Genomic DNA, 26,229 nt, shown 5'->3' with positions numbered 1-26,229 from the left:
TTTCTTACAGTCCTGTTTAACATGAATGGCTTCCCTTTAGCGTAAGCTGACCGCCCATCGCATTCCCACCCCGTAAAGTTTGGATTTTTATTTTCAAAAGGTCTAAACAAAACAAAAAAAAAGAATATGCACACAAGAAAAGTCATGCTATTTTTAAAAAGCAAATCACGGCACCGAAACTGGCCAATGGAGTCACTCGCCTCGGGCTGGCGATGTGTGGCGACCCGGAGGGGTGGGGGACAGGTTAAGATATGTGACGGAGCATACATTATGTATTTTCAATGTTCAAAAGAAAAAACAAACTGCTGCTAAGCTTTTGAATGAAGAACGAAATTCAACTCGCTTCAGGAAGAGACAACACATTTATATAAGGACACTATTTCTGAAGGGTTTCGCCATGAGCGACGCATGTATTCTCGTCGATAGTAGAATAACCACTGCGGACATGGCTGCGAAAACAGCTGTGCTGAACCCGCTCGGCAAAATTGCGATCCATCCCGAGCATGGTCGGTGCACTTTCAATAAGTTTCTCATTTCGCAGTGCCAACAATGTTCTTATTCGGCATGCGGGCGCTGACCATTGTAACAACAGAGGTGCTATTTGTGGCTTTCCAATCATTTCATTAGGAGTATGACAGGGGATAGCGCGAACGCAGTCCCCCCTACGAAAAAATTACGCACCCGAGTCACCCACATTTGGGGTGATCGCAGGGGTCAACCCACACGAAGTGCAATGTGCAGGCCTCGCCCTGGGAGGACCGCCTTGCTGATCATGGTGCCTCCTGTGCCAGGTAAGTATGAGTGATCAAGGGGCCGACTCACCACTTCAAAAGGACAATGAAAGAAAGCTAATGCGTTTCTGTGCATGCATATTGCAGCATTATAGTGTGGCTTGACATGTTACACTTCAAATTATCAGCAGCGGTTTAAAAAGATTCTTTTCAGCGGAAATACCAGAAACTAATACGTCTCTTTCAAGGAGCGATGGCGGGCAGTTAGGGGACTAAAAGATAGCCTACCGTACTCCGACTTGCTTCCCTTACCCCATCGTTTTTCAACTGGATTACTTCCCATTATTACGGGCTGCAACAGTGCGGAAGTCTCCGTTTCTTTCTTACAGTCCTGTTTAACATGAATGGCTTCCCTTTAGCGTAAGCTGACCGCCCATCGCATTCCCACCCCGTAAAGTTTGGATTTTTATTTTCAAAAGGTCTAAACAAAACAAAAAAAGAATATGCTCACAAGAAAAGTCATGCTATTTTTAAAAAGCAAATCACGGCACCGAAACTGGCCAATGGAGTCACTCGCCTCGGGCTGGCGATGTGTGGCGACCCGGAGGGGTGGGGGACAGGTTAAGATATGTGACGGAGCATACATTATGTATTTTCAATGTTCAAAAGAAAAAACAAACTGCTGCTAAGCTTTTGAATGAAGAACGAAATTCAACTCGCTTCAGGAAGAGACAACACATTTATATAAGGACACTATTTCTGAAGGGTTTCGCCATGAGCGACGCATGTATTCTCGTCGATAGTAGAATAACCACTGCGGACATGGCTGCGAAAACAGCTGTGCTGAACCCGCTCGGCAAAATTGCGATCCATCCCGAGCATGGTCGGTGCACTTTCAATAAGTTTCTCATTTCGCAGTGCCAACAATGTTCTTATTCGGCATGCGGGCGCTGACCATTGTAACAACAGAGGTGCTATTTGTGGCTTTCCAATCATTTCATTAGGAGTATGACAGGGGATAGCGCGAACGCAGTCCCCCCTACGAAAAAATTACGCACCCGAGTCACCCACATTTGGGGTGATCGCAGGGGTCAACCCACACGAAGTGCAATGTGCAGGCCTCGCCCTGGGAGGACCGCCTTGCTGATCATGGTGCCTCCTGTGCCAGGTAAGTATGAGTGATCAAGGGGCCGACTCACCACTTCAAAAGGACAATGAAAGAAAGCTAATGCGTTTCTGTGCATGCATATTGCAGCATTATAGTGTGGCTTGACATGTTACACTTCAAATTATCAGCAGCGGTTTAAAAAGATTCTTTTCAGCGGAAATACCAGAAACTAATACGTCTCTTTCAAGGAGCGATGGCGGGCAGTTAGGGGACTAAAAGATAGCCTACCGTACTCCGACTTGCTTCCCTTACCCCATCGTTTTTCAACTGGATTACTTCCCATTATTACGGGCTGCAACAGTGCGGAAGTCTCCGTTTCTTTCTTACAGTCCTGTTTAACATGAATGGCTTCCCTTTAGCGTAAGCTGACCGCCCATCGCATTCCCACCCCGTAAAGTTTGGATTTTTATTTTCAAAAGGTCTAAACAAAACAAAAAAAGAATATGCTCACAAGAAAAGTCATGCTATTTTTAAAAAGCAAATCACGGCACCGAAACTGGCCAATGGAGTCACTCGCCTCGGGCTGGCGATGTGTGGCGACCCGGAGGGGTGGGGGACAGGTTAAGATATGTGACGGAGCATACATTATGTATTTTCAATGTTCAAAAGAAAAAACAAACTGCTGCTAAGCTTTTGAATGAAGAACGAAATTCAACTCGCTTCAGGAAGAGACAACACATTTATATAAGGACACTATTTCTGAAGGGTTTCGCCATGAGCGACGCATGTATTCTCGTCGATAGTAGAATAACCACTGCGGACATGGCTGCGAAAACAGCTGTGCTGAACCCGCTCGGCAAAATTGCGATCCATCCCGAGCATGGTCGGTGCACTTTCAATAAGTTTCTCATTTCGCAGTGCCAACAATGTTCTTATTCGGCATGCGGGCGCTGACCATTGTAACAACAGAGGTGCTATTTGTGGCTTTCCAATCATTTCATTAGGAGTATGACAGGGGATAGCGCGAACGCAGTCCCCCCTACGAAAAAATTACGCACCCGAGTCACCCACATTTGGGGTGATCGCAGGGGTCAACCCACACGAAGTGCAATGTGCAGGCCTCGCCCTGGGAGGACCGCCTTGCTGATCATGGTGCCTCCTGTGCCAGGTAAGTATGAGTGATCAAGGGGCCGACTCACCACTTCAAAAGGACAATGAAAGAAAGCTAATGCGTTTCTGTGCATGCATATTGCAGCATTATAGTGTGGCTTGACATGTTACACTTCAAATTATCAGCAGCGGTTTAAAAAGATTCTTTTCAGCGGAAATACCAGAAACTAATACGTCTCTTTCAAGGAGCGATGGCGGGCAGTTAGGGGACTAAAAGATAGCCTACCGTACTCCGACTTGCTTCCCTTACCCCATCGTTTTTCAACTGGATTACTTCCCATTATTACGGGCTGCAACAGTGCGGAAGTCTCCGTTTCTTTCTTACAGTCCTGTTTAACATGAATGGCTTCCCTTTAGCGTAAGCTGACCGCCCATCGCATTCCCACCCCGTAAAGTTTGGATTTTTATTTTCAAAAGGTCTAAACAAAACAAAAAAAAGAATATGCACACAAGAAAAGTCATGCTATTTTTAAAAAGCAAATCACGGCACCGAAACTGGCCAATGGAGTCACTCGCCTCGGGCTGGCGATGTGTGGCGACCCGGAGGGGTGGGGGACAGGTTAAGATATGTGACGGAGCATACATTATGTATTTTCAATGTTCAAAAGAAAAAACAAACTGCTGCTAAGCTTTTGAATGAAGAACGAAATTCAACTCGCTTCAGGAAGAGACAACACATTTATATAAGGACACTATTTCTGAAGGGTTTCGCCATGAGCGACGCATGTATTCTCGTCGATAGTAGAATAACCACTGCGGACATGGCTGCGAAAACAGCTGTGCTGAACCCGCTCGGCAAAATTGCGATCCATCCCGAGCATGGTCGGTGCACTTTCAATAAGTTTCTCATTTCGCAGTGCCAACAATGTTCTTATTCGGCATGCGGGCGCTGACCATTGTAACAACAGAGGTGCTATTTGTGGCTTTCCAATCATTTCATTAGGAGTATGACAGGGGATAGCGCGAACGCAGTCCCCCCTACGAAAAAATTACGCACCCGAGTCACCCACATTTGGGGTGATCGCAGGGGTCAACCCACACGAAGTGCAATGTGCAGGCCTCGCCCTGGGAGGACCGCCTTGCTGATCATGGTGCCTCCTGTGCCAGGTAAGTATGAGTGATCAAGGGGCCGACTCACCACTTCAAAAGGACAATGAAAGAAAGCTAATGCGTTTCTGTGCATGCATATTGCAGCATTATAGTGTGGCTTGACATGTTACACTTCAAATTATCAGCAGCGGTTTAAAAAGATTCTTTTCAGCGGAAATACCAGAAACTAATACGTCTCTTTCAAGGAGCGATGGCGGGCAGTTAGGGGACTAAAAGATAGCCTACCGTACTCCGACTTGCTTCCCTTACCCCATCGTTTTTCAACTGGATTACTTCCCATTATTACGGGCTGCAACAGTGCGGAAGTCTCCGTTTCTTTCTTACAGTCCTGTTTAACATGAATGGCTTCCCTTTAGCGTAAGCTGACCGCCCATCGCATTCCCACCCCGTAAAGTTTGGATTTTTATTTTCAAAAGGTCTAAACAAAACAAAAAAAAAGAATATGCACACAAGAAAAGTCATGCTATTTTTAAAAAGCAAATCACGGCACCGAAACTGGCCAATGGAGTCACTCGCCTCGGGCTGGCGATGTGTGGCGACCCGGAGGGGTGGGGGACAGGTTAAGATATGTGACGGAGCATACATTATGTATTTTCAATGTTCAAAAGAAAAAACAAACTGCTGCTAAGCTTTTGAATGAAGAACGAAATTCAACTCGCTTCAGGAAGAGACAACACAATTATATAAGGACTGTAACGTTAACCTATCTATCAGCCAAATAGAAGGATAACGTCCCCGGATTCTTTTTTCGGGGTCATATGCAAATGCCTTACGGCCTAAGTGGATGAACACTTAACACAACGACCACTAGGGCTCGAATTTAATGTCTAGGGAAGCTAGTGATACTATTGTAATTAACACTCATCCAATCTACATACGACCTTTTAATCAGCGAACTCAGAAGTGGCAGAACACAAGGTTGAACTAAATAAAATATTTAATGTATAAAATATCAAAAACCCAACTTACAAAATGCAGGAAAAAACACTATCACAGATTTCTACACTGTCTTAAGAACAGCTACAGGCCACACAACACTGCTGTAGTTTCTAGAATTACTTAGCGACAAGTAATATTAAACTAGAAGACTAAATCAACTGAAGAAAGCTAGGCACACACAGGTCTTAAGTACTCTCACGTCCAAACGGTCAGAGTCTATAGCCGGACAATGTGGACGGCTGCCTGACCAAGGTAAAACTGCCTCGTAGACTGCCAGGTCAAGATAAACTGCCTCGTGTTGCGAGTGTGCGGGGCAATTAAAGACTTCTGTGACAGGGGAGGTTATCCTCAACTCATGTCGCCATTGGTTGGGATAATCATCTGATCAGAATCATTCAATCAGATTTTAATGGAAATTTTCTATGTCTCAAACACCTTAATAGTCAATGGAAAAACCCCAGGTGTTACACAATCATTCCATATAAGGAATTATACAATGTCAAAATAAAAATGACTCGACCTAAGTAGGTCACATCCCCTCCCTTTTTGGAAGTGACAGATAGGTTCCACAAGAACATACATAAGGAACCAATCTGGCAATGAAATAACAAAAATGTTTTACAAATGTAGGCAATCAAAATCATAATACCAGATGAAAATATCCCTGAACATAAAAGGGAAGTAACTCCAACTTTTACAATTGGTGAAAGGGGAGTAACCCTTCAAAAGTAATTATACATCAAAATCCCTCAAAAAAGGGTATTACAATTTTTCCATGAGGATATTAAAAGTGGTAAACCCGCCAGGGTAAGACCTTTATTTCAACGACTAGCTACAATATCAATTGAGTCATATGAGACATATTATTATAAAAGATTACATATAATCAAAAACCACCTTTAATTAAGGTTCACCTGAAAATAAACAAAATATTCAACAGGATTGGAATTTTGAAAAATTCTAACTCACACCACTCATTTTCATATGAGTGACACTCAAACAAAACCTTTAGCGCTCTTACCTAACAAATTACTTTTAGGGCCGCGTCTGTGGATAAAATCTTTGCTTTGCGCAGTGGCGGTACCATAGCCAATGAGGTTTTACCGAGGCGTGGTTATTGCTAGTTGAAAACTATTCCCAATACCCTGCACAGACGACCATCACAATGTCACAGCCAAGCTCAACGACATATGCAAATATAGTCAACGTTCACAAAGGGGTTGCGCCCTCGGATGTTGCCCCTGGGCCGAGAGGCTTGGGGAGGAGCCTCCCGGACTACGGTCCGGGGGGTTTAATGAAATCCAGGGCCCAACCCCTTTCAGCTACCACCGCCATACTCGATCTACCTGATGAGGACTGTCCAGAACTCTTCCCGGCTGACTCACCCACCATTCAAGTCACAATCAACTCAGGAGGTCAACCCAATCTAAGAGGTCACATCCTTCGACAACTAATAAGCAACCAACAGATCCTGCTCCTCAATTATGGTCGTGCAGACACGTGGTTCTTCACATCAAATGCCTTCGACGTCACCACCCTACACAACACACACAAAACACACGGTCCCTACACACTATTCTTCACTTTACACGAAAAGAACAGAGTCAACGGAACCCTTAGGTGGGTCCCACCTACACTAAGCGATCGCACACTCATTAAAGCACTACAACCCTACAGTAACAAAGAACCTTCCATATACACAATCCCTCTCACCACCAACCGTAGCTTCTCCATACACACTGACAATCCAGCAAACATCCCCCACTACATCCAATTAAACTACAGAAACAAGTCACACAACATCCTAATAGCCATCAACGACAGAAAACAAGCCTGCCAAACCTGCTCGTCAACTTCACACTGGACCAACCGCTGTCAAACTCTCAACCTAGAATCAACGCCCAATGATCAAATACCAGCACAATCTACAGCTCCATCCGCTCTACAAGGCCCCATGCCAAGTAATCAGCAACACTCCTCAACCGAAGACGCAGCACCGAACCCGAAAACACCGCCCAAAAAACAGCCCCCAGCACAACAACCAGCGCCACCCGCCCAACCAGCAACAACACCAAGCAGCCAGCAAATAACTCCAATCGCCAAGCCACCTCCAACAACAAGCAGCCAGCTAGAAGCACTACCCGCCCAGACAACACCATCACCAAGCAAACAACAAGCAACGATCAAAAAACCGATCAACCCATCCAGGCCGGCAAGTACACCATCAACACCAAGCAAACAAGCAACTGCAGCAAGGTCGAAGTCAGACAAACCAGCTACGTCAAGAGCTCTAACATTGAACGCTCCGTTCTTTTTCTCAGACATGGGCACCACTCTTGCAAGCTTCAAAAGGAAGAAGGAAGATAGCCCCACAGAGGAGAAAAAAAATAATAAAAAGTAAAAAATTTACTCATGACAACAAACGCTGTAGGTTCTGCCCAGAACAAAATAGAACAGCTGAGGAAACGGAAAAGCACGAACATAGAATGCACTATAGATTCTTACGGTGTGATCTTTGTGTAGACAAAGGGTACCACACAGACATATACGCGCACTTTGCAGAAAATCATCAAGAAGTAACACTGTATGACTGCCGAGATTGTACCGTATCCCTCCCATTAGAGGGCATGAAGGAGCATACAAAGGTACACCATGTGAGGACTCGCTCCTCGAAGTCACTCGTCGGTTTTTGAAAGAGAAACCAGGGTAAATAGGTATTTTAGACGTTTTGTAAATGTTTATGTATAAATAAAGTATCGGAAAAAAAAAAAAAAAAAAAAAAAAAAAAAAAAAAAAAAAAAAAAAAAGAAAAAAAAAATAAAAAAAAAAAAAAAAAAAAAAACAAAACCTGTTTATGGTCCTAATGAACCACAAAGCATGTCACATGATCAATGTGTATAACAAGATTTTACATCCTTGACAAACAATCAGCCACAACATTATCACTACCCTTAATGTGTGAAATTTCCAGATTAAAATTTTGGAAATATAAGCACCATCTCAATATTCTTTGATTTGTCTGTCCTAACTTAGAGGTAAATTTCAGGGGATCATGGTCAGAAAACACTCTGACTGGATTGGTTGAAGAAGAGACATAGACTTCAAAATGTTGTAATGATAAAACCAAAGCTAAAGCTTCTTTTTCAATAGTAGAATAATTCTTTTGGTTCTCATTTACCTTCCTGGAAAAAAAGGCAATGGGATGGTCAATTCCCATGTTGTCTTCTTGAAATAGGACTGAGCCAATGGCTAAGTTGCTAGCATCAATGGCAAGTTTAAAGGGCTTGCTAAAATTTGGTGCAGCCATAACAGGAGCATTCGATAAAAATGACTTAATGGTTAAAAAAGCTTCTTGACATTTATTGGACCATTCAAATTCAACACCCTTTTTCAATAATGCAGTAAGAGGTTCAGCAATAGCTGAAAAGTTTTGACAGAACCGCCTATAGTAACCAGCCATCCCAAGGAACTTTTTGATCTCTTTACAATTTTTGGGAGGTGGTAACCTTACAATAGCATCTACTTTAGCTTCAATGGGCCGAACTTGGTTCGTTCCCACTTGATAACCCAAATAGGTAATTGAAGCTTTACAGAAATTGCATAAAAGTGATTTCTGTAAAGCTTTACAGTAGAATTAACTTCCGACAATTTATGGCTTTTCTCTGTGGACAAACGCATAAGGTGGACATTCAAATTATCTAAAAAGGAAGAATTTACCAATTTTGGGGGTTTCAATTTATCATGTATCACATCATCAGAAACATTTGAACATACAGGTAAAGTAGTTTTAGCTGTGGATTGAAAATTGTTACAATTATCATAATATTTTTTTCAGTGAGTTAACATGATACACGGTCTGTTTCTTTCTTCTGTCGGGCGTATTGACAACATAGTTCAAATCACTTAATTTTGAATGCACAGTAAAGGGTCCACAATATCTCAAGGATAACGCATTGTCCAGATTAGGCACTAGCACAAGAACTTTGTCGCCTGGATTGAATGTTCGTTTACAAGAACTCTTATCATACAGTTCTTTCATTCTCACTTGGGCCTTTCTTAAGTTCTTGTGAGCCATTTCGCACACGGCTTTCAGTCGAACGTGAAAATCGTCGAAGTTTTCCACTGGATGATCACTGGTACCTGTCCAACGTTCGTGTATCAGCTTCAGGGGACCCCGGACAGAATGTCCAAACACAAGTTGAAAAGGCGAGTAGCCTAAAGAGTCCTGGACACAGTCCCTCGCGGCGAAAATAATCCAAGGAACAGACTCATCCCATTGGGTGTTACTATTAGCGAACGTTCTTAGCATGGTTTTGAGGGTTTGGTGGAACCGCTCAAGTACGCCTTGAGACTGAGGGTGGTAGGCTGAGCTGGTGATGTGGGTAACGCCTAGCTTGGCTAGTGCTTCCTGAAAATGGTGACTGGTGAAGTTGCTGCCTTGATCTGTTTGCACGATTCTAGGTAATCCAAAGGTAGTGAAGAACCGGGTCATGGCTCGGACTACAGTCTTTGCCTTAATGTTCCGTAAGGGAATCGCCTCGGGAAAACGGGTACTTGAACACATAAAGGTAAGTAGGTACTCGTTGCCCGCCTTGGTTTTAGGCAAGGGACCTACACAGTCCATGACGATTTTAGAAAAAGGTTCTTCTAATACAGGAATCGGACTCAAAGGGGCCTTAGGAATTGTCTGGTTTGGCTTTCCGGCCAACTGACAGTTCGTGCAACTTCTACAGTAACGCGACACATCTTTTCTCATTTTGGGCCAAAAGAACAGTTCTTTGATCTTCGTCGTCGTTTTAGAGACTCCTGGGTGCGCTGACATTGGATGGTCATGTGCCAGCTTAAGTATTTCGTGCCGATAAGGTGGAGGGACCCACAGCTGGTTTTTACCCAACCATGGTTCGGCTGGTGAGGCATTCACTGGTATAGCGCGACGAAAGAAGAGGCCGTTCTCGGAGAAATATTCTCCATCGTCAGATGATAGAGATTTTTCGACCGTTGCTTTGAGTTCCGCGTCGACTTGTTGAGCTTTAATGATGTCTTCCTGAGATATCCTCAGGGGTAAGCCCAGGCTTGTGTTCTCTGGAAGCATAGACTCCAGTTTGAGAGTCGAATTTCTTGACGATGACGGCGGGTGTGGTTCAGACGTTGTGTCAGCCAATTGTTTGGTCTGGCTTCTTGTCACCGCACATGCAGGATACAGTTCATTATCATTATCTGGAACTGTTGACAAAGGGTCTGAAACCGTACAGGGGTATACTTTGCTTCCCGCAAGGTCATTCCCTAGAAGTAGGTGTACTCCTGGGACAGGAATACTATCTATCACACCTAAAATGACCTCACCTTCGACGAGATGATGTTTCAGGGCGAACTTGTGTAGAGGGACGACAGTAGATTTTGTCCCCACTCCCTGGATAATGGAAATCCTTCCGGTGTTCGTCTCTGGTGTAATGTCCATTGAACTTTTCAAAAGGAGTGATTGTGACGCTCCGGTGTCTCTTAGGACGGTGATATTCCGCTGAGACAACGGATCACCTGGTTTGCTAATGATGGCTTCAGCAATAAAATATGAAAAGTCAACTTTTCTCGATCCCTCGAGATCGGTAGACTCGGAAGAAACTGGATGGTGGCGAGAACAGTCAAAATGTGACTGCACATAATGTGTGGAGACTTGACTACCTTCTTGCGGACACTTAGGGTTAGAGTCCTTTTGAATTCTAGAGTTCATAGTTGAACTGGCTGCTTGAGGGGATAGAGCATAGTGCGCGGAAGTACGCACCACCTCTCTGTTATTCTGAAGACGTTTGTAACAGTCCTTGACATGGTGACCAGGCCTTTTGCAGAACTGGCATGCTGCTCGACGATTGAGAGTTGATCTTGGGTTCTCTCTGGACTTTAATGTCTTCAAATGTTGGCCAACAGGATGATTGCTGCCAAAAAGGGGAAGCACGGGGTTGAGGCGGTTTCCTGACACTGGTGGTTTCTTATGCACCAACATATAGGTGTCAGCCGACTCAGCAGCCTTCTGGATGTCAGTTATCTTGTTATCCAGAATGTGTAGTCGTATCTCTTCAGGCAGGGACGATAGGAATTCTTCCCTTAGGATAAGTGACCTGAGTTTCTCAAACTCAGAAACTTCCTCAGAGTGTAGCCACCTTGAGAATATTTTCTCCTTTTCAAAGAGAAATTCCACATATGATTGTGTGGGTAACTTGCGGAGTGTTCGGAATTTTGTCCGATAGGCCTCGGGCGTCAGTGCGTAGGCCTTTAAAATGGCAGTCTTGACCAAACTATAGTTATTTTGAACGTCGTGAGAGAGTGCCTGGTATGTTTTTGCAGCTTTCCCAGTAAGGACAGAGCTCAATAAAGCAGTAATGGAAGTTTTGGGCCATTCACATGTCTTCGCTAAACTCTCAAACGAGTTAAAGAAAACGACCAAATCTGTTTCATCAAATTTAGGCACTAATTTCCCAAATTTGGCAATCACTTGCCCTACCGACAACTTTTTTGGATCTACCAGAGAAGTGACATCACTAACTTGACCAAATTCTGATTCCAACCTCCTCCTATCTAAAGCAATTTTAACCTCTAACTCCTGTTCTTTTAATGCCTTCTCTAAAGCAACTTTCTCCTCACGAAGTAATACACCAGCCAACAAACTTTCATCAAATACCCCTTCATTAATGAAATGAACAACAATTTTATCTCTCAACACCTCTGACTTCTGCGTAACAGAATAATCCAATTTCAATTCCTTAACAACACTAACCAAAACTTTTCTACTCAACTTTTCTACATCTTCAACAGTAGGATTAGCCAAAAAAGACTCCATAACACTAACTTGAAAATCACAACAAGCCTAGATCCTTTAAATTAATACACAGCGTTGGGCCGTGTACTTGACCTCTAAATGTAGGACGTGACACGTCTGCTTATTTGACCTAGATACTCTAGCCTGAGCGCGCGTCGTAAGAACACTGCGCTACTGGATATAAAAACAACTAAATCCAACTAACCTTAGTATTCAACTGATATAACCAACAACTGGAACGACAGATTAAATCCCGGACGGGCCCCCACTTTGTAACGTTAACCTATCTATCAGCCAAATAGAAGGATAACGTCCCCGGATTCTTTTTTCGGGGTCATATGCAAATGCCTTACGGCCTAAGTGGATGAACACTTAACACAACGACCACTAGGGCTCGAATTTAATGTCTAGGGAAGCTAGTGATACTATTGTAATTAACACTCATCCAATCTACATACGACCTTTTAATCAGCGAACTCAGAAGTGGCAGAACACAAGGTTGAACTAAATAAAATATTTAATGTATAAAATATCAAAAACCCAACTTACAAAATGCAGGAAAAAACACTATCACAGATTTCTACACTGTCTTAAGAACAGCTACAGGCCACACAACACTGCTGTAGTTTCTAGAATTACTTAGCGACAAGTAATATTAAACTAGAAGACTAAATCAACTGAAGAAAGCTAGGCACACACAGGTCTTAAGTACTCTCACGTTCAAACGGTCAGAGTCTATAGCCGGACAATGTGGACGGCTGCCTGACCAAGGTAAAACTGCCTCGTAGACTGCCAGGTCAAGATAAACTGCCTCGTGTTGCGAGTGTGCGGGGCAATTAAAGACTTCTGTGACAGGGGAGGTTATCCTCAACTCATGTCGCCATTGGTTGGGATAATCATCTGATCAGAATCATTCAATCAGATTTTAATGGAAATTTTCTATGTCTCAAACACCTTAATAGTCAATGGAAAAACCCCAGGTGTTACACAATCATTCCATATAAGGAATTATACAATGTCAAAATAAAAATGACTCGACCTAAGTAGGTCACAGGACACTATTTCTGAAGGGTTTCGCCATGAGCGACGCATGTATTCTCGTCGATAGTAGAATAACCACTGCGGACATGGCTGCGAAAACAGCTGTGCTGAACCCGCTCGGCAAAATTGCGATCCATCCCGAGCATGGTCGGTGCACTTTCAATAAGTTTCTCATTTCGCAGTGCCAACAATGTTCTTATTCGGCATGCGGGCGCTGACCATTGTAACAACAGAGGTGCTATTTGTGGCTTTCCAATCATTTCATTAGGAGTATGACAGGGGATAGCGCGAACGCAGTCCCCCCTACGAAAAAATTACGCACCCGAGTCACCCACATTTGGGGTGATCGCAGGGGTCAACCCACACGAAGTGCAATGTGCAGGCCTCGCCCTGGGAGGACCGCCTTGCTGATCATGGTGCCTCCTGTGCCAGGTAAGTATGAGTGATCAAGGGGCCGACTCACCACTTCAAAAGGACAATGAAAGAAAGCTAATGCGTTTCTGTGCATGCATATTGCAGCATTATAGTGTGGCTTGACATGTTACACTTCAAATTATCAGCAGCGGTTTAAAAAGATTCTTTTCAGCGGAAATACCAGAAACTAATACGTCTCTTTCAAGGAGCGATGGCGGGCAGTTAGGGGACTAAAAGATAGCCTACCGTACTCCGACTTGCTTCCCTTACCCCATCGTTTTTCAACTGGATTACTTCCCATTATTACGGGCTGCAACAGTGCGGAAGTCTCCGTTTCTTTCTTACAGTCCTGTTTAACATGAATGGCTTCCCTTTAGCGTAAGCTGACCGCCCATCGCATTCCCACCCCGTAAAGTTTGGATTTTTATTTTCAAAAGGTCTAAACAAAACAAAAAAAAGAATATGCACACAAGAAAAGTCATGCTATTTTTAAAAAGCAAATCACGGCACCGAAACTGGCCAATGGAGTCACTCGCCTCGGGCTGGCGATGTGTGGCGACCCGGAGGGGTGGGGGACAGGTTAAGATATGTGACGGAGCATACATTATGTATTTTCAATGTTCAAAACAAAAAACAAACTGCTGCTAAGCTTTTGAATGAAGAACGAAATTCAACTCGCTTCAGGAAGAGACAACACATTTATATAAGGACACTATTTCTGAAGGGTTTCGCCATGAGCGACGCATGTATTCTCGTCGATAGTAGAATAACCACTGCGGACATGGCTGCGAAAACAGCTGTGCTGAACCCGCTCGGCAAAATTGCGATCCATCCCGAGCATGGTCGGTGCACTTTCAATAAGTTTCTCATTTCGCAGTGCCAACAATGTTCTTATTCGGCATGCGGGCGCTGACCATTGTAACAACAGAGGTGCTATTTGTGGCTTTCCAATCATTTCATTAGGAGTATGACAGGGGATAGCGCGAACGCAGTCCCCCCTACGAAAAAATTACGCACCCGAGTCACCCACATTTGGGGTGATCGCAGGGGTCAACCCACACGAAGTGCAATGTGCAGGCCTCGCCCTGGGAGGACCGCCTTGCTGATCATGGTGCCTCCTGTGCCAGGTAAGTATGAGTGATCAAGGGGCCGACTCACCACTTCAAAAGGACAATGAAAGAAAGCTAATGCGTTTCTGTGCATGCATATTGCAGCATTATAGTGTGGCTTGACATGTTACACTTCAAATTATCAGCAGCGGTTTAAAAAGATTCTTTTCAGCGGAAATACCAGAAACTAATACGTCTCTTTCAAGGAGCGATGGCGGGCAGTTAGGGGACTAAAAGATAGCCTACCGTACTCCGACTTGCTTCCCTTACCCCATCGTTTTTCAACTGGATTACTTCCCATTATTACGGGCTGCAACAGTGCGGAAGTCTCCGTTTCTTTCTTACAGTCCTGTTTAACATGAATGGCTTCCCTTTAGCGTAAGCTGACCGCCCATCGCATTCCCACCCCGTAAAGTTTGGATTTTTATTTTCAAAAGGTCTAAACAAAACAAAAAAAAGAATATGCACACAAGAAAAGTCATGCTATTTTTAAAAAGCAAATCACGGCACCGAAACTGGCCAATGGAGTCACTCGCCTCGGGCTGGCGATGTGTGGCGACCCGGAGGGGTGGGGGACAGGTTAAGATATGTGACGGAGCATACATTATGTATTTTCAATGTTCAAAACAAAAAACAAACTGCTGCTAAGCTTTTGAATGAAGAACGAAATTCAACTCGCTTCAGGAAGAGACAACACATTTATATAAGGACACTATTTCTGAAGGGTTTCGCCATGAGCGACGCATGTATTCTCGTCGATAGTAGAATAACCACTGCGGACATGGCTGCGAAAACAGCTGTGCTGAACCCGCTCGGCAAAATTGCGATCCATCCCGAGCATGGTCGGTGCACTTTCAATAAGTTTCTCATTTCGCAGTGCCAACAATGTTCTTATTCGGCATGCGGGCGCTGACCATTGTAACAACAGAGGTGCTATTTGTGGCTTTCCAATCATTTCATTAGGAGTATGACAGGGGATAGCGCGAACGCAGTCCCCCCTACGAAAAAATTACGCACCCGAGTCACCCACATTTGGGGTGATCGCAGGGGTCAACCCACACGAAGTGCAATGTGCAGGCCTCGCCCTGGGAGGACCGCCTTGCTGATCATGGTGCCTCCTGTGCCAGGTAAGTATGAGTGATCAAGGGGCCGACTCACCACTTCAAAAGGACAATGAAAGAAAGCTAATGCGTTTCTGTGCATGCATATTGCAGCATTATAGTGTGGCTTGACATGTTACACTTCAAATTATCAGCAGCGGTTTAAAAAGATTCTTTTCAGCGGAAATACCAGAAACTAATACGTCTCTTTCAAGGAGCGATGGCGGGCAGTTAGGGGACTAAAAGATAGCCTACCGTACTCCGACTTGCTTCCCTTACCCCATCGTTTTTCAACTGGATTACTTCCCATTATTACGGGCTGCAACAGTGCGGAAGTCTCCGTTTCTTTCTTACAGTCCTGTTTAACATGAATGGCTTCCCTTTAGCGTAAGCTGACCGCCCATCGCATTCCCACCCCGTAAAGTTTGGATTTTTATTTTCAAAAGGTCTAAACAAAACAAAAAAAAGAATATGCACACAAGAAAAGTCATGCTATTTTTAAAAAGCAAATCACGGCACCGAAACTGGCCAATGGAGTCACTCGCCTCGGGCTGGCGATGTGTGGCGACCCGGAGGGGTGGGGGACAGGTTAAGATATGTGACGGAGCATACATTATGTATTTTCAATGTTCAAAACAAAAAACAAACTGCTGCTAAGCTTTTGAATGAAGAACGAAATTCAACTCGCTTCAGGAAGAGACAACACATTTATATAAGGACACTATTTCTGAAGGGTTTCGCCATGAGCGACGCATGTATTCTCGTCGATAGTAGAATAACCACTGCGGACATGGCTGCGAAAACAGCTGTGCTGAACCCGCTCGGCAAAATTGCGATCCATCCCGAGCATGGTCGGTGCACTTTCAATAAGTTTCTCATTTCGCAGTGCCAACAATGTTCTTATTCGGCATGCGGGCGCTGACCATTGTAACAACAGAGGTGCTATTTGTGGCTTTCCAATCATTTCATTAGGAGTATGACAGGGGATAGCGCGAACGCAGTCCCCCCTACGAAAAAATTACGCACCCGAGTCACCCACATTTGGGGTGATCGCAGGGGTCAACCCACACGAAGTGCAATGTGCAGGCCTCGCCCTGGGAGGACCGCCTTGCTGATCATGGTGCCTCCTGTGCCAGGTAAGTATGAGTGATCAAGGGGCCGACTCACCACTTCAAAAGGACAATGAAAGAAAGCTAATGCGTTTCTGTGCATGCATATTGCAGCATTATAGTGTGGCTTGACATGTTACACTTCAAATTATCAGCAGCGGTTTAAAAAGATTCTTTTCAGCGGAAATACCAGAAACTAATACGTCTCTTTCAAGGAGCGATGGCGGGCAGTTAGGGGACTAAAAGATAGCCTACCGTACTCCGACTTGCTTCCCTTACCCCATCGTTTTTCAACTGGATTACTTCCCATTATTACGGGCTGCAACAGTGCGGAAGTCTCCGTTTCTTTCTTACAGTCCTGTTTAACATGAATGGCTTCCCTTTAGCGTAAGCTGACCGCCCATCGCATTCCCACCCCGTAAAGTTTGGATTTTTATTTTCAAAAGGTCTCAACAAAACAAAAAAAAGAATATGCACACAAGAAAAGTCATGCTATTTTTAAAAAGCAAATCACGGCACCGAAACTGGCCAATGGAGTCACTCGCCTCGGGCTGGCGATGTGTGGCGACCCGGAGGGGTGGGGGACAGGTTAAGATATGTGACGGAGCATACATTATGTATTTTCAATGTTCAAAACAAAAAACAAACTGCTGCTAAGCTTTTGAATGAAGAACGAAATTCAACTCGCTTCAGGAACAGACAACACATTTATATAAGGACACTATTTCTGAAGGGTTTCGCCATGAGCGACGCATGTATTCTCGTCGATAGTAGAATAACCACTGCGGACATGGCTGCGAAAACAGCTGTGCTGAACCCGCTCGGCAAAATTGCGATCCATCCCGAGCATGGTCGGTGCACTTTCAATAAGTTTCTCATTTCGCAGTGCCAACAATGTTCTTATTCGGCATGCGGGCGCTGACCATTGTAACAACAGAGGTGCTATTTGTGGCTTTCCAATCATTTCATTAGGAGTATGACAGGGGATAGCGCGAACGCAGTCCCCCCTACGAAAAAATTACGCACCCGAGTCACCCACATTTGGGGTGATCGCAGGGGTCAACCCACACGAAGTGCAATGTGCAGGCCTCGCCCTGGGAGGACCGCCTTGCTGATCATGGTGCCTCCTGTGCCAGGTAAGTATGAGTGATCAAGGGGCCGACTCACCACTTCAAAAGGACAATGAAAGAAAGCTAATGCGTTTCTGTGCATGCATATTGCAGCATTATAGTGTGGCTTGACATGTTACACTTCAAATTATCAGCAGCGGTTTAAAAAGATTCTTTTCAGCGGAAATACCAGAAACTAATACGTCTCTTTCAAGGAGCGATGGCGGGCAGTTAGGGGACTAAAAGATAGCCTACCGTACTCCGACTTGCTTCCCTTACCCCATCGTTTTTCAACTGGATTACTTCCCATTATTACGGGCTGCAACAGTGCGGAAGTCTCCGTTTCTTTCTTACAGTCCTGTTTAACATGAATGGCTTCCCTTTAGCGTAAGCTGACCGCCCATCGCATTCCCACCCCGTAAAGTTTGGATTTTTATTTTCAAAAGGTCTAAACAAAACAAAAAAAAGAATATGCACACAAGAAAAGTCATGCTATTTTTAAAAAGCAAATCACGGCACCGAAACTGGCCAATGGAGTCACTCGCCTCGGGCTGGCGATGTGTGGCGACCCGGAGGGGTGGGGGACAGGTTAAGATATGTGACGGAGCATACATTATGTATTTTCAATGTTCAAAAGAAAAAACAAACTGCTGCTAAGCTTTTGAATGAAGAACGAAATTCAACTCGCTTCAGGAAGAGACAACACATTTATATAAGGACACTATTTCTGAAGGGTTTCGCCATGAGCGACGCATGTATTCTCGTCGATAGTAGAATAACCACTGCGGACATGGCTGCGAAAACAGCTGTGCTGAACCCGCTCGGCAAAATTGCGATCCATCCCGAGCATGGTCGGTGCACTTTCAATAAGTTTCTCATTTCGCAGTGCCAACAATGTTCTTATTCGGCATGCGGGCGCTGACCATTGTAACAACAGAGGTGCTATTTGTGGCTTTCCAATCATTTCATTAGGAGTATGACAGGGGATAGCGCGAACGCAGTCCCCCCTACGAAAAAATTACGCACCCGAGTCACCCACATTTGGGGTGATCGCAGGGGTCAACCCACACGAAGTGCAATGTGCAGGCCTCGCCCTGGGAGGACCGCCTTGCTGATCATGGTGCCTCCTGTGCCAGGTAAGTATGAGTGATCAAGGGGCCGACTCACCACTTCAAAAGGACAATGAAAGAAAGCTAATGCGTTTCTGTGCATGCATATTGCAGCATTATAGTGTGGCTTGACATGTTACACTTCAAATTATCAGCAGCGGTTTAAAAAGATTCTTTTCAGCGGAAATACCAGAAACTAATACGTCTCTTTCAAGGAGCGATGGCGGGCAGTTAGGGGACTAAAAGATAGCCTACCGTACTCCGACTTGCTTCCCTTACCCCATCGTTTTTCAACTGGATTACTTCCCATTATTACGGGCTGCAACAGTGCGGAAGTCTCCGTTTCTTTCTTACAGTCCTGTTTAACATGAATGGCTTCCCTTTAGCGTAAGCTGACCGCCCATCGCATTCCCACCCCGTAAAGTTTGGATTTTTATTTTCAAAAGGTCTAAACAAAACAAAAAAAAGAATATGCACACAAGAAAAGTCATGCTATTTTTAAAAAGCAAATCACGGCACCGAAACTGGCCAATGGAGTCACTCGCCTCGGGCTGGCGATGTGTGGCGACCCGGAGGGGTGGGGGACAGGTTAAGATATGTGACGGAGCATACATTATGTATTTTCAATGTTCAAAAGAAAAAACAAACTGCTGCTAAGCTTTTGAATGAAGAACGAAATTCAACTCGCTTCAGGAAGAGACAACACATTTATATAAGGACACTATTTCTGAAGGGTTTCGCCATGAGCGACGCATGTATTCTCGTCGATAGTAGAATAACCACTGCGGACATGGCTGCGAAAACAGCTGTGCTGAACCCGCTCGGCAAAATTGCGATCCATCCCGAGCATGGTCGGTGCACTTTCAATAAGTTTCTCATTTCGCAGTGCCAACAATGTTCTTATTCGGCATGCGGGCGCTGACCATTGTAACAACAGAGGTGCTATTTGTGGCTTTCCAATCATTTCATTAGGAGTATGACAGGGGATAGCGCGAACGCAGTCCCCCCTACGAAAAAATTACGCACCCGAGTCACCCACATTTGGGGTGATCGCAGGGGTCAACCCACACGAAGTGCAATGTGCAGGCCTCGCCCTGGGAGGACCGCCTTGCTGATCATGGTGCCTCCTGTGCCAGGTAAGTATGAGTGATCAAGGGGCCGACTCACCACTTCAAAAGGACAATGAAAGAAAGCTAATGCGTTTCTGTGCATGCATATTGCAGCATTATAGTGTGGCTTGACATGTTACACTTCAAATTATCAGCAGCGGTTTAAAAAGATTCTTTTCAGCGGAAATACCAGAAACTAATACGTCTCTTTCAAGGAGCGATGGCGGGCAGTTAGGGGACTAAAAGATAGCCTACCGTACTCCGACTTGCTTCCCTTACCCCATCGTTTTTCAACTGGATTACTTCCCATTATTACGGGCTGCAACAGTGCGGAAGTCTCCGTTTCTTTCTTACAGTCCTGTTTAACATGAATGGCTTCCCTTTAGCGTAAGCTGACCGCCCATCGCATTCCCACCCCGTAAAGTTTGGATTTTTATTTTCAAAAGGTCTAAACAAAACAAAAAAAAGAATATGCACACAAGAAAAGTCATGCTATTTTTAAAAAGCAAATCACGGCACCGAAACTGGCCAATGGAGTCACTCGCCTCGGGCTGGCGATGTGTGGCGACCCGGAGGGGTGGGGGACAGGTTAAGATATGTGACGGAGCATACATTATGTATTTTCAATGTTCAAAAGAAAAAACAAACTGCTGCTAAGCTTTTGAATGAAGAACGAAATTCAACTCGCTTCAGGAAGAGACAACACATTTATATAAGGACACTATTTCTGAAGGGTTTCGCCATGAGCGACGCATGTATTCTCGTCGATAGTAGAATAACCACTGCGGACATGGCTGCGAAAACAGCTGTGCTGAACCCGCTCGGCAAAATTGCGATCCATCCCGAGCATGGTCGGTGCACTTTCAATAAGTTTCTCATTTCGCAGTGCCAACAATGTTCTTATTCGGCATGCGGGCGCTGACCATTGTAACAACAGAGGTGCTATTTGTGGCTTTCCAATCATTTCATTAGGAGTATGACAGGGGATAGCGCGAACGCAGTCCCCCCTACGAAAAAATTACGCACCCGAGTCACCCACATTTGGGGTGATCGCAGGGGTCAACCCACACGAAGTGCAATGTGCAGGCCTCGCCCTGGGAGGACCGCCTTGCTGATCATGGTGCCTCCTGTGCCAGGTAAGTATGAGTGATCAAGGGGCCGACTCACCACTTCAAAAGGACAATGAAAGAAAGCTAATGCGTTTCTGTGCATGCATATTGCAGCATTATAGTGTGGCTTGACATGTTACACTTCAAATTATCAGCAGCGGTTTAAAAAGATTCTTTTCAGCGGAAATACCAGAAACTAATACGTCTCTTTCAAGGAGCGATGGCGGGCAGTTAGGGGACTAAAAGATAGCCTACCGTACTCCGACTTGCTTCCCTTACCCCATCGTTTTTCAACTGGATTACTTCCCATTATTACGGGCTGCAACAGTGCGGAAGTCTCCGTTTCTTTCTTACAGTCCTGTTTAACATGAATGGCTTCCCTTTAGCGTAAGCTGACCGCCCATCGCATTCCCACCCCGTAAAGTTTGGATTTTTATTTTCAAAAGGTCTAAACAAAACAAAAAAAAAGAATATGCACACAAGAAAAGTCATGCTATTTTTAAAAAGCAAATCACGGCACCGAAACTGGCCAATGGAGTCACTCGCCTCGGGCTGGCGATGTGTGGCGACCCGGAGGGGTGGGGGACAGGTTAAGATATGTGACGGAGCATACATTATGTATTTTCAATGTTCAAAAGAAAAAACAAACTGCTGCTAAGCTTTTGAATGAAGAACGAAATTCAACTCGCTTCAGGAAGAGACAACACAATTATATAAGGACTGTAACGTTAACCTATCTATCAGCCAAATAGAAGGATAACGTCCCCGGATTCTTTTTTCGGGGTCATATGCAAATGCCTTACGGCCTAAGTGGATGAACACTTAACACAACGACCACTAGGGCTCGAATTTAATGTCTAGGGAAGCTAGTGATACTATTGTAATTAACACTCATCCAATCTACATACGACCTTTTAATCAGCGAACTCAGAAGTGGCAGAACACAAGGTTGAACTAAATAAAATATTTAATGTATAAAATATCAAAAACCCAACTTACAAAATGCAGGAAAAAACACTATCACAGATTTCTACACTGTCTTAAGAACAGCTACAGGCCACACAACACTGCTGTAGTTTCTAGAATTACTTAGCGACAAGTAATATTAAACTAGAAGACTAAATCAACTGAAGAAAGCTAGGCACACACAGGTCTTAAGTACTCTCACGTCCAAACGGTCAGAGTCTATAGCCGGACAATGTGGACGGCTGCCTGACCAAGGTAAAACTGCCTCGTAGACTGCCAGGTCAAGATAAACAGCCTCGTGTTGCGAGTGTGCGGGGCAATTAAAGACTTCTGTGACAGGGGAGGTTATCCTCAACTCATGTCGCCATTGGTTGGGATAATCATCTGATCAGAATCATTCAATCAGATTTTAATGGAAATTTTCTATGTCTCAAACACCTTAATAGTCAATGGAAAAACCCCAGGTGTTACACAATCATTCCATATAAGGAATTATACAATGTCAAAATAAAAATGACTCGACCTAAGTAGGTCACATCCCCTCCCTTTTTGGAAGTGACAGATAGGTTCCACAAGAACATACATAAGGAACCAATCTGGCAATGAAATAACAAAAATGTTTTACAAATGTAGGCAATCAAAATCATAATACCAGATGAAAATATCCCTGAACATAAAAGGGAAGTAACTCCAACTTTTACAATTGGTGAAAGGGGAGTAACCCTTCAAAAGTAATTATACATCAAAATCCCTCAAAAAAGGGTATTACAATTTTTCCATGAGGATATTAAAAGTGGTAAACCCGCCAGGGTAAGACCTTTATTTCAACGACTAGCTACAATATCAATTGAGTCATATGAGACATATTATTATAAAAGATTACATATAATCAAAAACCACCTTTAATTAAGGTTCACCTGAAAATAAACAAAATATTCAACAGGATTGGAATTTTGAAAAATTCTAACTCACACCACTCATTTTCATATGAGTGACACTCAAACAAAACCTTTAGCGCTCTTACCTAACAAATTACTTTTAGGGCCGCGTCTGTGGATAAAATCTTTGCTTTGCGCAGTGGCGGTACCATAGCCAATGAGGTTTTACCGAGGCGTGGTTATTGCTAGTTGAAAACTATTCCCAATACCCTGCACAGACGACCATCACAATGTCACAGCCAAGCTCAACGACATATGCAAATATAGTCAACGTTCACAAAGGGGTTGCGCCCTCGGATGTTGCCCCTGGGCCGAGAGGCTTGGGGAGGAGCCTCCCGGACTACGGTCCGGGGGGTTTAATGAAATCCAGGGCCCAACCCCTTTCAGCTACCACCGCCATACTCGATCTACCTGATGAGGACTGTCCAGAACTCTTCCCGGCTGACTCACCCACCATTCAAGTCACAATCAACTCAGGAGGTCAACCCAATCTAAGAGGTCACATCCTTCGACAACTAATAAGCAACCAACAGATCCTGCTCCTCAATTATGGTCGTGCAGACACGTGGTTCTTCACATCAAATGCCTTCGACGTCACCACCCTACACAACACACACAAAACACACGGTCCCTACACACTATTCTTCACTTTACACGAAAAGAACAGAGTCAACGGAACCCTTAGGTGGGTCCCACCTACACTAAGCGATCGCACACTCATTAAAGCACTACAACCCTACAGTAACAAAGAACCTTCCATATACACAATCCCTCTCACCACCAACCGTAGCTTCTCCATACACACTGACAATCCAGCAAACATCCCCCACTACATCCAATTAAACTACAGAAACAAGTCACACAACATCCTAATAGCCATCAACGACAGAAAACAAGCCTGCCAAACCTGCTCGTCAACTTCACACTGGACCAACCGCTGTCAAACTCTCAACCTAGAATCAACGCCCAATGATCAAATACCAGCACAATCTACAGCTCCATCCGCTCTACAAGGCCCCATGCCAAGTAATCAGCAACACTCCTCAACCGAAGACGCAGCACCGAACCCGAAAACACCGCCCAAAAAACAGCCCCCAGCACAACAACCAGCGCCACCCGCCCAACCAGCAACAACACCAAGCAGCCAGCAAATAACTCCAATCGCCAAGCCACCTCCAACAACAAGCAGCCAGCTAGAAGCACTACCCGCCCAGACAACACCATCACCAAGCAAACAACAAGCAACGATCAAAAAACCGATCAACCCATCCAGGCCGGCAAGTACACCATCAACACCAAGCAAACAAGCAACTGCAGCAAGGTCGAAGTCAGACAAACCAGCTACGTCAAGAGCTCTAACATTGAACGCTCCGTTCTTTTTCTCAGACATGGGCACCACTCTTGCAAGCTTCAAAAGGAAGAAGGAAGATAGCCCCACAGAGGAGAAAAAAAATAATAAAAAGTAAAAAATTTACTCATGACAACAAACGCTGTAGGTTCTGCCCAGAACAAAATAGAACAGCTGAGGAAACGGAAAAGCACGAACATAGAATGCACTATAGATTCTTACGGTGTGATCTTTGTGTAGACAAAGGGTACCACACAGACATATACGCGCACTTTGCAGAAAATCATCAAGAAGTAACACTGTATGACTGCCGAGATTGTACCGTATCCCTCCCATTAGAGGGCATGAAGGAGCATACAAAGGTACACCATGTGAGGACTCGCTCCTCGAAGTCACTCGTCGGTTTTTGAAAGAGAAACCAGGGTAAATAGGTATTTTAGACGTTTTGTAAATGTTTATGTATAAATAAAGTATCGGAAAAAAAAAAAAAAAAAAAAAAAAAAAAAAAAAAAAAAAAAAAAAAAAAAAGAAAAAAAAAATAAAAAAAAAAAAAAAAAAAAAACAAAACCTGTTTATGGTCCTAATGAACCACAAAGCATGTCACATGATCAATGTGTATAACAAGATTTTACATCCTTGACAAACAATCAGCCACAACATTATCACTACCCTTAATGTGTGAAATTTCCAGATTAAAATTTTGGAAATATAAGCACCATCTCAATATTCTTTGATTTGTCTGTCCTAACTTAGAGGTAAATTTCAGGGGATCATGGTCAGAAAACACTCTGACTGGATTGGTTGAAGAAGAGACATAGACTTCAAAATGTTGTAATGATAAAACCAAAGCTAAAGCTTCTTTTTCAATAGTAGAATAATTCTTTTGGTTCTCATTTACCTTCCTGGAAAAAAAGGCAATGGGATGGTCAATTCCCATGTTGTCTTCTTGAAATAGGACTGAGCCAATGGCTAAGTTGCTAGCATCAATGGCAAGTTTAAAGGGCTTGCTAAAATTTGGTGCAGCCATAACAGGAGCATTCGATAAAAATGACTTAATGGTTAAAAAAGCTTCTTGACATTTATTGGACCATTCAAATTCAACACCCTTTTTCAATAATGCAGTAAGAGGTTCAGCAATAGCTGAAAAGTTTTGACAGAACCGCCTATAGTAACCAGCCATCCCAAGGAACTTTTTGATCTCTTTACAATTTTTGGGAGGTGGTAACCTTACAATAGCATCTACTTTAGCTTCAATGGGCCGAACTTGGTTCGTTCCCACTTGATAACCCAAATAGGTAATTGAAGCTTTACAGAAATTGCATAAAAGTGATTTCTGTAAAGCTTTACAGTAGAATTAACTTCCGACAATTTATGGCTTTTCTCTGTGGACAAACGCATAAGGTGGACATTCAAATTATCTAAAAAGGAAGAATTTACCAATTTTGGGGGTTTCAATTTATCATGTATCACATCATCAGAAACATTTGAACATACAGGTAAAGTAGTTTTAGCTGTGGATTGAAAATTGTTACAATTATCATAATATTTTTTTCAGTGAGTTAACATGATACACGGTCTGTTTCTTTCTTCTGTCGGGCGTATTGACAACATAGTTCAAATCACTTAATTTTGAATGCACAGTAAAGGGTCCACAATATCTCAAGGATAACGCATTGTCCAGATTAGGCACTAGCACAAGAACTTTGTCGCCTGGATTGAATGTTCGTTTACAAGAACTCTTATCATACAGTTCTTTCATTCTCACTTGGGCCTTTCTTAAGTTCTTGTGAGCCATTTCGCACACGGCTTTCAGTCGAACGTGAAAATCGTCGAAGTTTTCCACTGGATGATCACTGGTACCTGTCCAACGTTCGTGTATCAGCTTCAGGGGACCCCGGA

At 43.9% G+C, this 26,229-nt stretch overlaps 1 protein-coding gene, 12 non-coding genes and 2 pseudogenes across 15 annotated transcripts in view; 2 read left to right on the top strand and 13 right to left on the bottom strand.

Moving 5' to 3' along the window:
* Positions 1-26,229, bottom strand: part of LOC131946629 (leucine-rich repeat and coiled-coil domain-containing protein 1) — a 250,854-nt gene that overhangs the window by 168,549 nt on the left and 56,076 nt on the right. The window lies entirely within an intron of this gene.
* On the bottom strand, positions 636-799 carry LOC131946664 (U1 spliceosomal RNA). Its single transcript, XR_009387754.1, has one exon. It is a non-coding gene; the product is annotated as a U1 spliceosomal RNA (small nuclear RNA).
* LOC131946663 (U1 spliceosomal RNA) lies at positions 1,744-1,907 on the bottom strand. Its single transcript, XR_009387753.1, has one exon. It is a non-coding gene; the product is annotated as a U1 spliceosomal RNA (small nuclear RNA).
* On the bottom strand, positions 2,852-3,015 carry LOC131946661 (U1 spliceosomal RNA). Its single transcript, XR_009387752.1, has one exon. It is a non-coding gene; the product is annotated as a U1 spliceosomal RNA (small nuclear RNA).
* On the bottom strand, positions 3,961-4,124 carry LOC131946660 (U1 spliceosomal RNA). The gene has a single exon (XR_009387751.1). It is a non-coding gene; the product is annotated as a U1 spliceosomal RNA (small nuclear RNA).
* Positions 6,122-6,276, top strand: LOC131946678 (uncharacterized; annotated as a pseudogene).
* LOC131946659 (U1 spliceosomal RNA) lies at positions 13,187-13,350 on the bottom strand. Its single transcript, XR_009387750.1, has one exon. It is a non-coding gene; the product is annotated as a U1 spliceosomal RNA (small nuclear RNA).
* LOC131946658 (U1 spliceosomal RNA) lies at positions 14,296-14,459 on the bottom strand. The gene has a single exon (XR_009387749.1). It is a non-coding gene; the product is annotated as a U1 spliceosomal RNA (small nuclear RNA).
* Positions 15,405-15,568, bottom strand: LOC131946657 (U1 spliceosomal RNA). The gene has a single exon (XR_009387748.1). It is a non-coding gene; the product is annotated as a U1 spliceosomal RNA (small nuclear RNA).
* Positions 16,514-16,677, bottom strand: LOC131946656 (U1 spliceosomal RNA). Its single transcript, XR_009387747.1, has one exon. It is a non-coding gene; the product is annotated as a U1 spliceosomal RNA (small nuclear RNA).
* LOC131946655 (U1 spliceosomal RNA) lies at positions 17,623-17,786 on the bottom strand. The gene has a single exon (XR_009387746.1). It is a non-coding gene; the product is annotated as a U1 spliceosomal RNA (small nuclear RNA).
* Positions 18,732-18,895, bottom strand: LOC131946653 (U1 spliceosomal RNA). Its single transcript, XR_009387744.1, has one exon. It is a non-coding gene; the product is annotated as a U1 spliceosomal RNA (small nuclear RNA).
* On the bottom strand, positions 19,841-20,004 carry LOC131946652 (U1 spliceosomal RNA). The gene has a single exon (XR_009387743.1). It is a non-coding gene; the product is annotated as a U1 spliceosomal RNA (small nuclear RNA).
* On the bottom strand, positions 20,950-21,113 carry LOC131946651 (U1 spliceosomal RNA). Its single transcript, XR_009387742.1, has one exon. It is a non-coding gene; the product is annotated as a U1 spliceosomal RNA (small nuclear RNA).
* LOC131946676 (uncharacterized) lies at positions 23,111-23,265 on the top strand (annotated as a pseudogene).

Source organism: Physella acuta, unplaced genomic scaffold, assembly GCF_028476545.2.
Source record: "Physella acuta isolate Inbredline_101_S28 unplaced genomic scaffold, ASM2847654v3 ptg000566l, whole genome shotgun sequence".
Classification (NCBI taxonomy): domain Eukaryota; kingdom Metazoa; phylum Mollusca; class Gastropoda; family Physidae; genus Physella; species Physella acuta.
The sequence above is the reverse complement of the archived record's forward strand: the minus strand, read 5'-3'. Positions and strand labels throughout refer to the sequence as shown.